The sequence below is a fragment of the Phoenix dactylifera genome, chromosome 2, assembly GCF_009389715.1.
Source record: "Phoenix dactylifera cultivar Barhee BC4 chromosome 2, palm_55x_up_171113_PBpolish2nd_filt_p, whole genome shotgun sequence".
In the NCBI taxonomy this organism is placed as follows: domain Eukaryota; kingdom Viridiplantae; phylum Streptophyta; class Magnoliopsida; order Arecales; family Arecaceae; genus Phoenix; species Phoenix dactylifera.
This window is the reverse complement of record NC_052393.1, coordinates 26,280,301-26,297,384: the sequence shown is the minus strand read 5'-3', so window position 1 is coordinate 26,297,384 and position 17,084 is coordinate 26,280,301. Positions and strand designations below refer to the sequence as shown.

General features: G+C 36.7%; 1 pseudogene; it reads left to right on the top strand.

The window, feature by feature from the left end:
* LOC103718973 overlaps positions 1-17,084 on the top strand; it is a 45,258-nt pseudogene that overhangs the window by 674 nt on the left and 27,500 nt on the right.

Genomic DNA, 17,084 nt, shown 5'->3' with positions numbered 1-17,084 from the left:
AGCAGCTTGGACAATCAATGACTGCTTGATTGAAGTCTTCCGCATTCATGTTGGACGCTTCTGCTTTTCGCCTGAGTAGGCTTATCAAGATAAACTGAAGTGCTGCTTTAGCAAAAAAAAAAAAAAAAAAAAAAAAAGAAAAAAAAAAGAAAAAAAAAACAATATGTGCTGACGGTCCTGGCATGTTTACATTCTTGAAATGCATGAGGCATTTATAAAGTAAATTTAGGATGTCATGGTCGAGAAGCTTTCTTAAGAACATAAATTGTTTTGGGATAAAAGTTTTCCTCATTTCATTTAAGATGGCTAAGATGGCGGTTTTTCACTTCTTATTGTTAAATATTAATGGGTGTGACTGTAGTTGTTAAAATACTTAATGCCTTTTTATAGTAGTTGGTCAGAACATTGTCATAATAATACCTCCTTGCCTATTTAAGCTGTTTTCAACATCTAACCTGTCTCTGACATTCTTTTGAATTGTTTAAACATGTTTTCATTTATCATGCTTGTGTTGAAACTTGGAGGCTGCATGTCAAGGAAAGTCTACCAATGGTTGAACTTCATTTTGGACTCCTGAACCAATCAAATGGATCATGCAATAGGTGTCGGATCTTAGTTTTGTTTCTTAGATTAGCAATCAGTACTTACCTATTTTCTTGTATGATGTTCCCAGGCATGTCTAAGTGCCATACTAATACTCTTGGGAAATATTTCCTTTTGCAGTTAGACCTCTTATATAGGAATAGTGTAACTATGTTAATTGGGTTGGAAAAAGAAGGAACACATACTCCTCTCTTTTCTTTTCAGTCCTAGATTTGGAATCCACTAGATTCCAACTTCATTAGATATTCTAACTTGGTTTCTTGGCCCATCCAGAAGTCTTACTATTAATCTTATGTCATGACTCATCATTGCACCAATGTAGGCTTTGGTGCTGGGTTGCTCGATCCTTGCACAGTTGCACTTGATGTTGGCTTCACTGTTGGATAATTGGCCCATAGCTAAGTCATAGATAGTCTAGAGATTCATTATGCTGAATGAGAAACAAGTGCTATTTTGCTATTTTATTATGAATCTCTTGGTCTCTATAAAGAGCTAACTAATTGGTAGTAATCAGCTACTTGAGGATGTATTTGTGGATTATTAAATTTTTAGTCTAAGTATGTACTTGATTAAAGTGCTTTAGCGCTTGACCTTCCTTATGAAGGTTTAAAAAAAGTGACTGTGTGTACCAGCACTTGATCTATCTTAGGCCACATTCAAACTCATGACAGGGAGAAAGAAAGTGTGGGGTAGAGAAAATTGTGATTTGGCCTCTCTCTCTCTCCATGGTTGTCTCTGTTCCTCTTTTACCTTTATCCTTGGTATATAGCCATGAAATTTCAGCAATGTACTTAGTTTTGTGAAATGCTATCAACTGGGCTTTTAATTTCTTATGACTTCCTCCTATCAAGGCATAACAACAACGCTCTTAGGGAGTTATGCTCTCATTATGCACTCTATAGTTCATGTGGTAACTTTCAGTTGATGATAGTTTTGATCAGCTGTTTAGAGGGAAAATGTGTTTCTTCTTATTGGTACAAAGAAATTTATAATGTTTCTGCATCCAGTGCTCCTTTCTTTTCATTGACTATATCTTTACTCTTTAGTATTCTCTCCAGGTAATTTTTGAGTAATGCCTTTCGAAGAGGAATTCTTTCTATAGTTCTGGGTAGGGAGAAAATTAGTCATTGTGCGATGTTGATTTCTAGGAATGTTTGGCTGGCTGCAATTGAAAGGCCTGCACATCTGTGTTGGCAGCTTGGTTTGCTATGACACAAAAGGCTATTAGCAACTCAGCCTGCAAATAGGGGCTAAGCTGCAAAGGATGAACTGCAGTCAATTTGGCCGCATGTCTTCTTGTTGTGGCTCAAGGTCTTGACCTGAAACAGTTAAGTTGCATCAATGCAACTGCACAACCCCCTCACAGTTTCATTCCAGAAACCCTTAGCCTGTCCCCCTACTCTTCCTTCCCTCTCTTGAGTGGTGGTGGCTTGGGCGGCAGTGCTTTCTTCATCCTTAAAGGCCACATCACTCGAGTTCTCTAATCAGCACTCCAATCTCACCTCTTGTCGAGCTCATTTGTCAACGTGCTGCTGATCTTTGGACTATGACACTTTAATCATTCCTTTGGTGGTGATCCAATTGGGGATGGTGCAGATGAGGTCAACAATGAATGAGGTGTTGGTGTCACTCTTGAAGCTTCAACTAAGCAATAGGAGATTGATGCCATGCTTGTGGGGGTCCCAGATAGGTGGTTGTGGTGATGGTCTTTGGTTCCTGTAGGCTTTTTAGCTTGCTGGCCATGCCAGTGATAGTAGCAGTGTTGGACAGCAAAGTTGGGCGGGTGAAGGAATTAGTGGTATTTGTTTGGGTCTTTGAGGGCTTAGTTTTTTGAGGGTTGGGGCAAAAAATTCATGATGGGAGGGGCTCGAATGTTGGCACAGTGATAAGATTGTTAGATTTTGATGGGTGCCTTAGGTGGTGAAAGACTGCCTCTTGGTAATGAAAGGAAAAGAGATTATAAAAGGAAAAATTGGAGAGATTTATCCTGGTGGTTATTCAGTTGCATGACATATTTTGCATAATTCTTGATATAAAATTAAAAAAACATCCCACTTGTATGTAAGGAGTGGGAATTTAAAGAACTATTTCTCCTTTGACATTTATCCACTTGATCTCAGTTCTAGGCGTATGATGTTTTTCTGAAACCAGTTTTCAGTTATTAATGCAAATTTTAATCTTTTAGAATGCACTGGTAAAACTCCTCATCTGAGATATTCCACAAGAGTAACGCTGTACAGCCACAAATTTGCTCGTCCGTTTATTGTGCTGACATGGCATGAAGAAATTGGTGCACGATTTATGAGGGATTGGTCGAACATGTCAGTGGCACATAGGTAGGAACTATTAGGATAAATGAGCAGGTGATCTTGCTTCAGTAGGATCTGCTAGCTATCGTGTCACCATGCAAGCCCAATTCACGGTTGAATTAGAATAGACTGACTTATTTTCTTCTACTTGGTTGGAGGCACTTGTGCTGCAGAAAGGTGGGTCCTCATAACAGAATTTAAAGGTAGGAGGTAATCTTACCATCCTATATAGGGTTGCCACCGTTAATCAAAAAAAAATTCCTAACCCTAAGTCCCAGCTGCAGACTAGCCCCAGAATCACCAAGAAAAAAGGAAAAAAGAAAAAGAAAAAAAGAAAAAAGAGAGATTAGTTGTAATACCTGCAGTTGCATCCATCTAACCAAACAATTCTAGCCACATGCAACTCTAATTGCTGCAGTTCCAGCTAGATGCATTTCTAACTGCATTTTATCTTCAGTCATGAGCAACCAACTAGTCCCTAAGCTGAATTACATATTCAATAGGATTTATTATTTATAATCAATTTGAAAGTGTTATTTTAAGGTGGTTATTAGAAAAATTACAGAAGACACTTCAGGACATACATGAGTTTTATAAAGATGACACGGCTGTGGGACTGCAGCAGGTGTTTGATAGGAATTTGCTGATTGAAATCTATGCTTGTTACTAAGCTGGTTGCTCTCTCTCTCTCTCTCTCTCTCCACAGATGTTTTGATCATTTGCAAAATTCAGATGGCAGTTACAGCTCTTACAGAAAACTTCATGCTTCATGCAAAACATCAGGAGTCTGTCAGATGATTTGCTGTAATTTTGTTATGTTCAACAAGCATATCTATGGGCTTATTTCTGATGAAATGTCAGAGGCAACTCTTTCTTTCCATACTGCTTGTCCTCAGTCGTTTGCCCATAAACAGTGCCATAACTTTGGATGGTATGAAATGGTCCTGTAATTTCATAATTTTTGTATTATTATTTTGTATTGTTGTGCTTTTTAATTGAAGAATTATTTCTTACAGGTGAGGCACTTCTAAGTTTTAAGACAGCAATTGGTGGGTCAGATGGTGTCTTTCTCCATTGGAGACAAGAAGATCCTGATCCTTGTAACTGGAAAGGCGTGGCATGTGACAATCATACAAAGAGAGTAATTTATCTGTAAGTAGCTCTAAGATATGGTGTATTGATGGGGGTATGAACACAGAGTTTCCAGAAAAAAAAACTTATGAAAAATTTTAGAAGCAGCAATGCTTGAGAGTGTTTGAATGAATTCATGTTATATTTCTTGCTATAACAGGAACTCACATATTGGGTGTTTTCATTTCTTCTCTCTTTGCAAGTGAATTTGTTGCTTGCATTTAGATTTTAGAATACTTGATGCATAAACTCTGAAACTAGTCAGAAATGATCAACTGGGGCATACCATCTCGATATATATGTATCGAAGAAAGTGCTTGACTTCAAATGTAATAGGACTCATAAAGGGGTCCGACTTTTGAACTCCAAGCAGGCCAGCTGTCTGCTAAGATCAGAAATGATCAATGGGTTCTCCATTTTGCTTTATATTTTAAATATATGTGTATATCCATGCAGCCCTTTTTCCCCCCATTTGGAGACTTATCACTTGATAGATGTGGTCTGGCACCTTGGATTCTCGTATAGGTTTATAAAGACATGGTCCAATGTTCAGAACATTTAGTGGAATATCTGGTAGCCTCCGATTGCTTTCCCATATAGATCACTTAGACTATGAGTTTTGGATGTCTTAAAGGAGTTAGATCTTTTACTTGTGGCCAGCTCGTGTGCTTTTAATGGTCATTGAAGCTCTAAGGAATGGAAGGTGCTGATTCCTTAAGCTTGGTGCCATATTGAAAAATAAGATATCTACTGATTATTAAACTTAAATCGATGATGAAGCCTTGAAAATTCTTTCTAGTGGAGGCTAACTAAGGCTGCTTACAAAAATTAGGAATACCAATGTGCAATGCATATGTGCTGAGAGAGAGACAGAAATGAATTTAGGGGTGGAGATGCTACAAATGAGTTCTCATTGTGTAGAGACCAGAGACCTGCACGTGCATTACACATGATGTAAGTCTTGAGCTTTCGGGTAGAGTCTGTCCAATGAAAACAAAGAAGTTGCTTTGGCAGGGGAAAAGGAAGAAAATAAGCATGGAATTGCTTGGGAATGGAAAATAGGCATAGTTGCTTTCCATTATCCGGAAAGATAAAGTAGAAAATCATCAGGGATTGGTTTGCCTGGCTGTTAGTATAAAGAAGCAAAAGTTAATTTTCTTCTAAGGGGCAGTTAAGGGAGTACCGAAACAAGAGTCAAACTTGGAGGTGGAGTCACACCACCAAGCATTCATATTTATATGTAGAGGTATAGTGTTAAGTAAGGTTTGAAGCAAGGTCCGTTGAACTGGTTCGGGACCCATACCGGTCAGTGGACGAGTTGGTATGGTACCGTACCAACACACCATACGCTTGGGAGTGTCGGTTTTGTACCGGCACACCCATTTTTTGTGAGTTTTTCAAGTTGATTTAATTGGTACCGGTTGGTTTGGAGCCGAAATCGGGTCGGTCCACCTATTGGAGTCAATTCCGACCCCAAACTGGCCGGAACCGGTTCCGAATTGCCCGGAATCGTTCTGGAACCAGTCGGTTTCGTTCGAACTTGGTGCGAACCGTCCGGTTCTGTTCGAACTTGGTGCAAACCATCCAGTTCCGTTCGAACTTGGTGCGAACCATCCGGTTCCTACTAAGTCGACCCTGTTCTGAACCGGGCCCCCTCTCCTTTTCTTTGTTTGTTGATTAAAAGATGTTGGGAAGAGCCTTCCCAACATTGTTTCTAAGCTCTCCAGCTTTTTTCCTCCTCCTCATTGGCCAAAATCACACCGATTTTGCATGATTGAAGGAAGATTCAAGCCTAAATAAGGTGTGCTTCTTCTCCCCTATCTCATTCCCTCAATTTTTTTAGGCTTGAAAAAATAGCTCAAAATTTACAAAATAAGAAAAGATTATGCTAAAATTTTCGACTTAGGCTTGATCTTATTATATGTTGTAGATCTATGGGTGATCTACACGATGACATAATTTTTTTTTAAATTTTTGGATTATATATAATTTTTAAAAATTAAAAATATATTTATGAATAAAAAATAGAAAAAATATAAAAAATAAAATAAAAAATAGTAAAACTAGAAGCGTATTTGGGGATATGCAAGCTACTCTTTAGAAAAAATTGGTGTCTATTTATTTAAATTTTGATGCAAATTATGCACATACGGTGGCTTAGGCCTAAATTTAGAAAATTTGAGAAATAAGAGGGAGTCAGTTCACTCAGATTCAAAGACCAAGAGCAGTAGTTTTGGTGGTCATGGATCTGTTGGCTAGAGAGGAAGTGGAGGACATGAGATCACCGTTTATGAGACACAGTCGCAAGGTGGTCTTTGATTCATCGGTGAGTCCTAGTTTATGCATGCTACACAAGATAAGAACTATGGTGCACGATCTAGGATCCGATTGCATTAGGAGATGGGCTCCTCGAGGTCGAGGGCACGATGCAACTATAGATGATCTTGCACGTAGAGTAGAATTCATATACGTATCAGGCTCCAAGTCGTATATTAGATCCTATTACCTGCAGCCAGAGGCAGCCTATGATCCTTACGGATACAGATATGGATATGGTGTGTTCGAAACATCTTTTAGAGGCTATTACCCTACGTAGCTCGAAGAATTTTTATGGTTCGGATTTTTCTGTCATCTTATTCGGATGGGCTTCTTTACAGCCGTTTTATCATTTAGTTTATCAGCCAGAAGACATCTCTCAGAGCCAGAGTTTTAGCGAGAGATCCGAGAGTGCTTATAATTCAGAGCGCGTTCTTTTTGGGATGAACATATAAAACTACTATACCGCTTGGTTAGAGGAGCGAGTTGATGTGCCTCTTGACTATACTAATGATCTGGATATCTGTGAGAAGTATCGCCACTCGACGAGATTTTAGATATCAGTATGTATGTTGTACTTTAAATATATGTAATTGATTGTATTATTTTATATTTTTCACCTCACTACTTGATTTGAGGATATTTAGTATTATTTTTTGTAGCATGCAACATCTTACTAATTATTTTATGATTTGTATTATTTTAAAACAATAAGATGCATCATTTAGGTTAAACCGGGGTCATGGAAATATCAAAAGGTATCAAAAAAATATCAAAAAAAAATCAAATTAAACTTAAAATCAGTAAAAAAGTTCAAAGAATTGATTACCAATTAAATCAACTTAAAAAACTCAAAAAAATTATACGTGCCGTACCGTGTCGGTATGGTACCAAACCGGTACTGTACCGAACCGGTACTATATTGACCTATCCGCCGACCGGTATGGGTCCCAATACTGGTTCGACGGATCTTAGTTTGAAGTTTTGGCTAAAACTGATTTGTTTCTACGGAGATCGAACTAAAACTGACCTCAGTTTTGGGTGTCAGTCAATTTCGGCAGTTTTGATCGGTTTTGGCAGAAACTAACCAGTTTCAGTGGTTTTGGTAGAAACTGATGGGAACCAAATATCGATGTTTTCTTTAACTCTTCTTTTGGTGTTCATGCCATATTGGGGTCCTTTTATTACCTAAGTACTAGGCAATATGCCATCTATTTTCAATGGTTTTTCACTTTTTCTTTTCTTTTGTCTTGAAATAGAATGGATCTTGAAAATATACGTGCCTCTTGTTGGGTTGAGGTCTTCAAAAACCCTTATCGTTATCATGGATAAGGGCTAACACGAACAACCACAACTCATTTGATAGGAATGGCATCCTTTTTTTTATATAAACTAGAAATCCTCTAACTACAACTATCTGCTTATATAACCACTTAACCATGAAATAATGAGTAAGAGTGCCTAAATTTTATATATGTGTAGGTTCTACTGAGAATATAAAAGATTGTATTAGGCACTAAAATGCTTTATAATTGCCGATATATACGCGTGTATATATATTACGTTCACAATATAAAGTACTTACTTAGAGTGAAACTTTAAATCGCCAAAACAAAACTCCATAGGCCCAACTGAAACTGAGAGGAATCTTAGTTGACCTAACTGATGTAATTTCTAGTGCCCCAACTTAAGCTCTTAATTGACCTATCATGTCCACTTTGTTTGACCTTGTTTTGATTCAGATTCTTAGTTTTGACTTGTCCCTTCTTTGTTGCTTAAATTTTATCAAAGTTTATTTGTCGTCTCATCCTTCGAACTTTATGTGTTTTTCTTTTTGACTTGTTTTTTGTCATCAATATGGCCACATGAAATGGCTATAAACTTCCGTGGGCATGCCGGCAGATAATAAACAGGAAGATTTGCTTTTTCTAGACATCGGTAACCTAATTGTTCAAGTTTCTGATTTGATCCATGTCTACATGAAAGAAAACTTTGGAGAAGGTTATGAGGCAACTAGTGGTCATGCATATTGAAAAATTCTTTTGCCTTTCTCTTCTTAATTATTAACAATACACCTAGTTGTCCAAAAGGGTAGCATGCATGCAGCATTTTGAGATTTAACAAAATTGTAATTGTTCATTTGGACAATCTATGCCCTGTTGGGCTGAAGTTTGGAGGGACTCGTATGTATATACATCCATTCATACAACATTAGAACCATTTAGTGAATGAGTGATACTTAATTACTTCTGAAGCTGGCAACTGTAGAACTACATGCTGTGGCACAGTTTTATGTCAGTGATATTCTTCAAGATCCTTAGTGTGATGCTATGAAGGTGCAGCAAAACAGGATCTGATTGCTTATTTTTGTTAAATGAAATGTTGACTGATTCTTAATAGAATGTTGTGAAACTTTTGTAGGCCACCATGAAAAAGATGTTACTGAATAATTCTACAGTCAACTTGGTGTTGAAAACTAGGATTTGGGTTCATCCAGGTGGCATGAGATCATATGAAGTTGCTATAGGACAACAGCATTTGAAGGAAGGCTTCTAAAAAGGATAAGTAATTCAAATAGGTTTGAACATGAGAGGGAATATTTATTTGTCCAAGAAAGTTAGAATCAATCATGGAAGTTGTTTGAAGGAGATCTGTTGTGAGCTGCCTATGAGCACAAGAACTCAGTTTTTCTCTTCTAACTAGGGCCGATCATGCTACCCTGATCATCAGATCAGATTGTAACACAAGGGGTGAGATCATAGAGTCACTCTATCTGACGGAGTGAGCAAAAAAACCAATTGGGAATATAATGGTCTGATTTGTATGGAGACCATATTTCGGCCACTTGATTGATGGGTGTGTATTGATGTTTGCGGATTCTGGCACATTGTTTTCTAGGATTTGTTCATCTAACTTCTTTGTATTTTCATCATTGATTGTGATGTTGTTCCTTAAGTATTTAAATCAGTAGAGGAAATGCATCTTTTTAGAGGTTGAGTTTTGAAAATCTTATTTCTCATTTTTCAATCCTCGTTTAATACCGCATTTAAACTTATAATGGACTCTCCTTGCTTAAATGGGCAATACCATCTAATACTGCATCCCTATCAGTTGTGCACTTATCAAATTATATATGATTCTTATGATCTTGTGAGTTCATCAGTTGGTAATAACACATATAAGTGCAAGTATTTTTTTTTAGCTTAGCCCCTAAGAAATTTTCTTGTGGAAACTGTGATATCATAGTGCTGTATGTTTCAGGAGTCTTGCCTACCACAAGTTGATTGGGTCTATATCACCAGAAATTGGCAAGCTAAATCACTTAAAACAATTGTAAGCCTTCTCCTGATTATCATTTTTTTTTAATTATCGTTGCTCTCAAATGGACTTAATTATGTATAGTAGTCTGCTTATGATGGTAACATTTGATGATTGCATGTTCTAGAGCTCTAAATGGTAACAGCTTATATGGAACTGTCCCTCCAGAGCTTGGAAACTGCATGGAGTTACAATATTTGTAAGTCCTTATTTATATCTATCCCTTGCTACAATACTTGTAAGTCCTTATATCTGTCAATTGCTCTAAAGCTGGGTTAATATTTCAAGTGACATTATTGAAGACCTAGGTGTGCTGCAATTTTTGTCATTTTCCTCGATTCATCTATATTGTCCAGCAATGTGCAGCACTTGCTGTTTGTGCCTATGCTGGAAAACCTAAAAGCAGTTGTTGGGGTATCCAGACCACTCCTTTAGGCTATGCTTTCTGAGATACACCCATCATCACACCAAAAAAGTGGGAGGATGGGAAATGTCATGCTGGACCAGCCGGCAGGAGATTTCTAGTAGTAATTAGCAAAGTAACTTGTAGTTGTCAGAATTTAGAAATATATTTGTTATGTTGTAAAATTGTCACTATTGCTGGAGTTGTTGGTAGTCAGGAAGAAGAAAAGCATAGGAGAAAGAAGTCATTGAAAAGCTATTGTTCCATGCACAATCACCATATATGAATTTCTCTGCTCTGTTGCCTTAAGACAGCTGGAGCCTGAAGCAGTTGAGTACAGTTACAAGTTACAACTTACAAGTGTAATCAGAAAACAACTAGCGGATAGTGTAAACCACTTACCTACACCTTATGTTGATAGTTACTTTAAAAGATGTTGCATGACTAAATTGTTTATAACTTTATATTTGAACTTGGATTTGTGGTATAATAAAGTTCAAGAACTCGATTTCGATTTTGGTTTAGATAAGGCCTGTCAAGTTTCAGTGTTGCTAGTTTTGGCTCAAATTTCAGAGTTTGGGCCAGAAAAATTACAAAAGGATATGAAGCAATCAGGAGAAAATAAAATAAAAGGGGTTACAAATAGAATCAGCAAATGATTAGTGGGTCATACAAATCACAAACCTACACTTTGATAGTTACATGGAAAGATGTTGCATGACTAAGTTGTTTATATTAGAACTTAGATTTAGGGTATATAAGGATCTTGATTTCAATTTTGGTTTATATAAGGCCTGTCAAGTTTCAGGTTTGGTAGTTCTGGCTCAAGTTTCAGAGTTTGGGCCAGAAAAATTACAGAAGTATATGAACCAATCAGGAGAAAATATAACAAGCAAGGACAAGCATCAACGTAGTGTTAGAGACTCAGAGTAGTGCTGTTGTTCTTAATATTTGCATTATAATTTTTTTTTTTTACATGATTAAACTAATGGGTGTGGATGACAATAAAAATCGCTGAAAGAACTGGTAAACAAGAATATTGAATTCTGTTGCATTCAATTGTTTGATATAAATTTAATTATAATTAACTTATCATATTAATTTCTATAAAAGTAAACAAGTTGCAATTACATAGAACTAGAAATGAATATGAACTAAATGTTTACAATCATATTAATTGCCAAGTAACAACATATGAGTTGTACAATATGTAAATAAAACTATCTCATCTAAATGCCTTTAAGATATTAAACTAATATTTATCAAGTCCGAGCTTTTATCTTGTGAGGCCATTAATTCAGGGGCTTAATCTAGTAGTTGATTTCCTTCACTCTTAGTTCTCCTGTAAAAATATTTTAAAAAACCAAAAGATCTTTTAATTCTCTTGAATTTCTTATTATTAAACTCCCAGGTGCTTTAAGTTTTTCAAAAATTGGAAGAATATCATTTTTAATATCAAAAAAATCTTTGAGGTTGTCAATTGGATGACTTGGTAAAGTCTCTTGTCTTGATAAAAGGGACATTGGCTTTATCCCACTAGCACTCTGGTGTTTGGCTGGGTTTCTGCCCTTCCTAGTTATCGAAAAAGAGAAAAATCAATAAAATACTTGGGGTTATATTTGTTATCCATGAATAAGTACCTGCACTTTTAGATATGAAAATAAGAAAAAATGACGAGAAGTTAACACTATAACTAAAAGTCTGCCTCATCGACCTGTATGGATCGTACCATACTATGTTGGTAAGGTACCAGTACAATACCAAGGTTATGTATATGAATTGAACTAGTCCTTACTGGTCCAAATTGAGCGGAACTGTCCTGGACTGCCCGATACCATCTGAAACTAGGATCCCATACTGTACTGACCCATATTGCCCAGTTTCAGGCAGTATCATGATAAAAGGAGAGAAGAAGGGTTGGGAGCTGCCTCAAGAATGGCTGTGTATCGTACCATATTGGCCATATTATACCGAACCGATAATGTATAGGTATGGTGCCCGGTTCCAAGATTGCGGACCTAACCTATATACTTGGAGAGATGGCCCTAATGTAATAGTAACAAAGATACTGCTTATAAATGACTGTTATGGCTCGTTTCAACTAATCTCACTTAAATTGGACCGAAACCACTTAAATTGGACGAAAATTGATTAGTTTTGGCCAAGGTTTGAAAGACCCACCATTCCGTGCTATACTATGCACCTTACCACCCTGTATCAACATGGGGCATCATCTGGGCCTTGATCCATGATTAGATACAAAGGTGTGTTGTAATATGTCATACTACCTATGATTGCTAGTTTGCTACATCCTTGTACTTCAACTTATATGCCCGATCATGTATTTTTGAAAATCAGAACAATTTCCACCATTCATTTTTTTGTCCATTGGATGCATTGGTAGGAGAAGCATTTTATGTACTGAATTGTATTGCCAGTATTGAGCAGTACAATGAGCTGGTATGGTCCTAAGACATGGTAACATGGCTGTGTTGACTCCAACGCTTTACTATGTGTTAGCATGGAGTCATACTACTCTCTTTTGTTGAGGTACTGGTATGGGGCCTGGTCTTGTGACTTGAAATATTGGGTAGGAAACCACCAAAACATATAAATTTTCAATTCTAGATATTTAGTGGTATGGGTCTCCAGTGCTACAGGTCTCCAATATGGATAGCTCATCACTAATTTGGAATTGTTAAATCTTTTATTAGTCATCTAATGGTTAGCTTGAAATCTAACACCATCACATATTAATTGACTTAAGATGCGATAGTTATCAGCTGTATTATAATCTTCTGTGATGTCTTATCTGTAGATACTTTTTGATATGTGTGGAGTTTGGACTGATACTGGCAGATACCAATTCAAGTTTTTTTTTTTTTTTTTTTTGGGGCGTTTTTTTTTTTTTTTTTTTTTTTGGGGGGGGGGGGGTGGGTGGGAGATGCTATGCAGTATGCACCATGCCGATGAGGCCTTGATATGGAACTATTTGAATAATACTGATTAATACGTTACCATGTTTTATGACATGTATGTGTTTTAATATTGATGCATTTAACAATAGCTGCTTCTGCATACAATCACAAATTATGTTTGCATTTGCAATTTAGCTAATTTTATCAACTTCATAACAGATATTTGCAAGGAAATTACTTAAGTGGATCTATCCCTTCGGAGTTTGGTTACCTTTTGGAACTTGAGACTCTGTGAGTGTTATGTTTTCATGTAGTTTTTATTACTTAAGTGGATCTATCCTTTCGGAGTTTGGTAACCTTTTGGAACTTGAGACCTTGTGAGTGTTATGTTTTCATTTTTAGTTTTTGAAATTCGTGAATCTATTTCTAATGGGATGGATGCATGCGGAGCTCGGCATTTCCTTACTCGCTTAATTTCTACTGTGTGTGATAAAACTTAGAACCTGCTAGCTATATGAGCTGTATCATACACTAATTTTACTAACATTAATGTTTATTAAATTTGTTTGTAAATACCTATTCAGGCTTATGTTTTACATTAAAGTTTGTGCGAAAATGTTCTAGTTAAATAAGATAATACAACTTTGGCATGCCTATTCTTATGGTTTTCCATTTTAATTACATTCATGTACATACTTTGGTACTTCTTGCTGTGTCTATATTTGATGATTCATTTATAATATGATGTCACTATCAAATATATACGTTTCTGGTACTAAAAACTGGCAAGATTTTGGAAGCTAAGTTATTTTGGTGTAAGAAACATTTTTATGTCTTTTTCTTTTTTCACTGTTTCCGTAAAATTTAAAAATTCTGTGCAAAATAGTCTAGTATATCACTGTTTCGATTTTGATTCAGCAATTCTCATTGTATGCTAATTAGTTTTTACTTTTCTAGGGATATCTCCAGCAACACTCTGAGCGGATTTATTCCTACATCACTTGATAAGCTGACCAAGCATAATTCATTGTGAGTTTCTTATCTGTGGTCAACTATATGTTATATCCATCAAATGAATGATCACTCCCATCTAAAGCTAAAAAATTATTTCCCTTGCAATCTTGCTGAAGCAATGTATCAATGAACTTTTTGACTGGACCGATACCATCTGATGGTGTTCTTATCAAGTTTACAGAAACTTCGTAAGTATTGTTTCCTTATGTTTATAATTTGTATTTTAGTTGATCTCACAACGTGTTTGAAGAGCATCTTCATTTGGTGGACTACTTTGCTGGAGTTAATTGCTTTTTACTGTTTGAATTAACAGTTGTCATGTTGCATTTTATGGCTTCTTTTTATGCATTTAGTTGGAACTTGTAGGGCTTGATTGGCGCCCTTTCTTAAGGTTTGACAAGAAATCACCACTAATTGCCCGTATATGCCATAAAGATATCCCCATAAGTCAAATACCGCCCCAACTAGCATGGGATTAAGGCTTAGTTGAGTTGTAAGTCAAATTCCACGTGAACTCGCAAGGTGGGTGCTGGTTCACATCAGTTTTGACTGAAATGAAATATTTCAATCTAAGTTTTAGAACCAGCCAACCTCAGCATATTTCTACAAATAAGAAAACTAAATGAAATTTTAAGCTAAAGATGTGGCTGAGCAATGTGATATAACAAGCAATACATAGATGTTCCTCGAATAACTAGGTGACTTCCTTTTAGAAAAAGGAACACAGGATCCACCACATACTATATTTGGAGTCTTTTCATTTTAAATCATGATGATATCCTTTCCTTATATTTAAAACTTTTGAATTTCGAGAATTGAGATTTCTGTAGGTGATTAGGTGTTCAGTTGTCAAGAAGAGAAATGAGACGGTAAGGGGGGTGAAACATGAATTTTGGCTAGTTTACTCAAACTAGAATTTCTTAGTTCTATGCTTGGTTTGCTGAACCTTGTTTGGTCAATTGTCGGCACGGCTTGAGGGTCCAATTCAGCATAAAAGGCTCGGACTTGCTCCATTCACTCAATTTGCTGTGATTCGGCACTGCTCCTTTGTTTCGTCTCTGTCATTCGCCCCTCTCCCTTTGAAGCCGTAGTCCCCTCCGTCGTCAACCCCAACCGGCTAGCTAAGTCTCCCTCTCCCTCCCTCTCTCTCTCCTCCTGTGACAATGATGAGGAGGGCTGTTTGAATCCTCTCTCTCGGCCTCCCTCTCTCCCCTCGACGACAATGAGGAAGGTTCTTCGAGCCCTCTCCCTCCCTTCTCTCCCTCCCTTCTTCTTCCTCTTCCTCTTGCTCTCTCTTTTCCTCTCTCCTTCTCTCTCTCCAGCTCTCCTTGCTGACCATACCATGCTGAACCGGTCGCGGGCTAGTACGCCCTCCAGCTCTGTTTGCAAACCTTGGTTCCATGATTTCACATTTCTGGTATTTTAAGAATTTTCATTGCACAACCAAGCACAAGATTACAAGATCACAACTTCTAATTTCAAGAAAAAGTCATTAAATATCATGATTTTCTAGTACATTGGGGCATACTTTTAAATATTCTAGAAATTTCTGGAACTGATGCCAGCTGTGTAAATAATTCTCTGTGGGGAGCAATATCCTCATTTACTTGACTATACTTGATTCTCCTAGTGCATTTGAATGTGATGCATGATCTTTTTTTAATGCTATGTTAGCTATTGATACCTTCACTTTAAAATCATCTCTATGAAATCTTCCTTTTGCTCTTCTTTGTTTGAGTTTCTCTGGATAGTCATTTGCTGCCTATATTGCTTCATGCTTTGCACTGTAATATTGATTCACAAATTTACTTTCAACTTTTTATTGTTGGAAAGGGAGCTGTATTTCATTTCTCAGGTTCCACATTTCAGTTGTTGTTAAGAAAGTAGACAGCCATGCTAAATAATGAATTAAATTTCTCCTTTTGAAATCAATGCTACCTAACCCATACTTACGTTTTCTACTTTTATGCACATACGTACAGCTTTATCGGAAATCGTGAGTTATGTGGGAAGCAAATTGATGTAGTGTGCAAAGATGAAGTTCGGTCGCCATTCGTAGATTCTCAGCCTTCTTCAGGTATTTGGTGTTCTAAAAGTATATATCATGATATGTTAGTTTTCTTTCAACATGAAGTGAAATTGAAGGTCCCTTTTATTTGAAGCAGTGATTTCTATTTCTTAATTTTTAAATTATTGTTGCCTAGTTGGTAAGGTAAATAATTAACACAAAATTAGTGAAATTCTTGAATTAGTGCTGAGAATGAAGCATTAATTAGTTAAGCTGGTAAGGATCAGTACTAGTGTGGTCGGTCTCTAGTTATTGTTGTATGTATATGCTCTTTTCATCTTTTTTTTCCCTTAATAGTATACTTTTAATTTATGTCTACTGGGGGTATCAGCCTATCTCGCTAGGACTGCATTATTGCATAAAACGGTATGGGGGATGGCTACGGAACACTGATTCCTTCTTGAGCGAAGCATCCTGCTTGTCCTTGAAGCTAACCAAAATAGTTACCAAGGTTGGCTTGGCCGTTATCAAGTGCGACCTGATCGATGCTTTCTTTTTTTTCCTTAAAAATAGAGTAAGAGAGTAGCAATGATGGTGCACGATCTTTTTCTCTTGGGTTTTTTTGTAGGCGTGCTTCAGAAATAGAGGAGAGAACAGAGAGGCACGGAGAAGGGAAAGGAGGGAGGCTCATTAAATTTTAGTTAGCACAATAAATTAAAAAATTGAAAAAAGGAAAAAAAGTTGCCCTAGTTCAATGCCAGGATGCAAGATCGTCCCAAGAATTGGATGGTAGTTTCCATGTACGATAGTTCGATACTATTATGAGACCAAAAGCTAGGAGCAATTTTCGTTGAAACGGAATCGAGATTCCTACTGGCCAGATACCAATATGGTACGGTATTGAATTGGTACCATATTGTATTCAATATCGTACTAATACACGATCTAGGTTGGCATACCAGTCAGCTATTTTCTTTATTTTTTTTGTCTTTGCATTTTTTTTTGTTTTCTCATTTTTTTATTTTCAGTTGTCATTTTGATAATTATGGTTGTCTAATATGTAA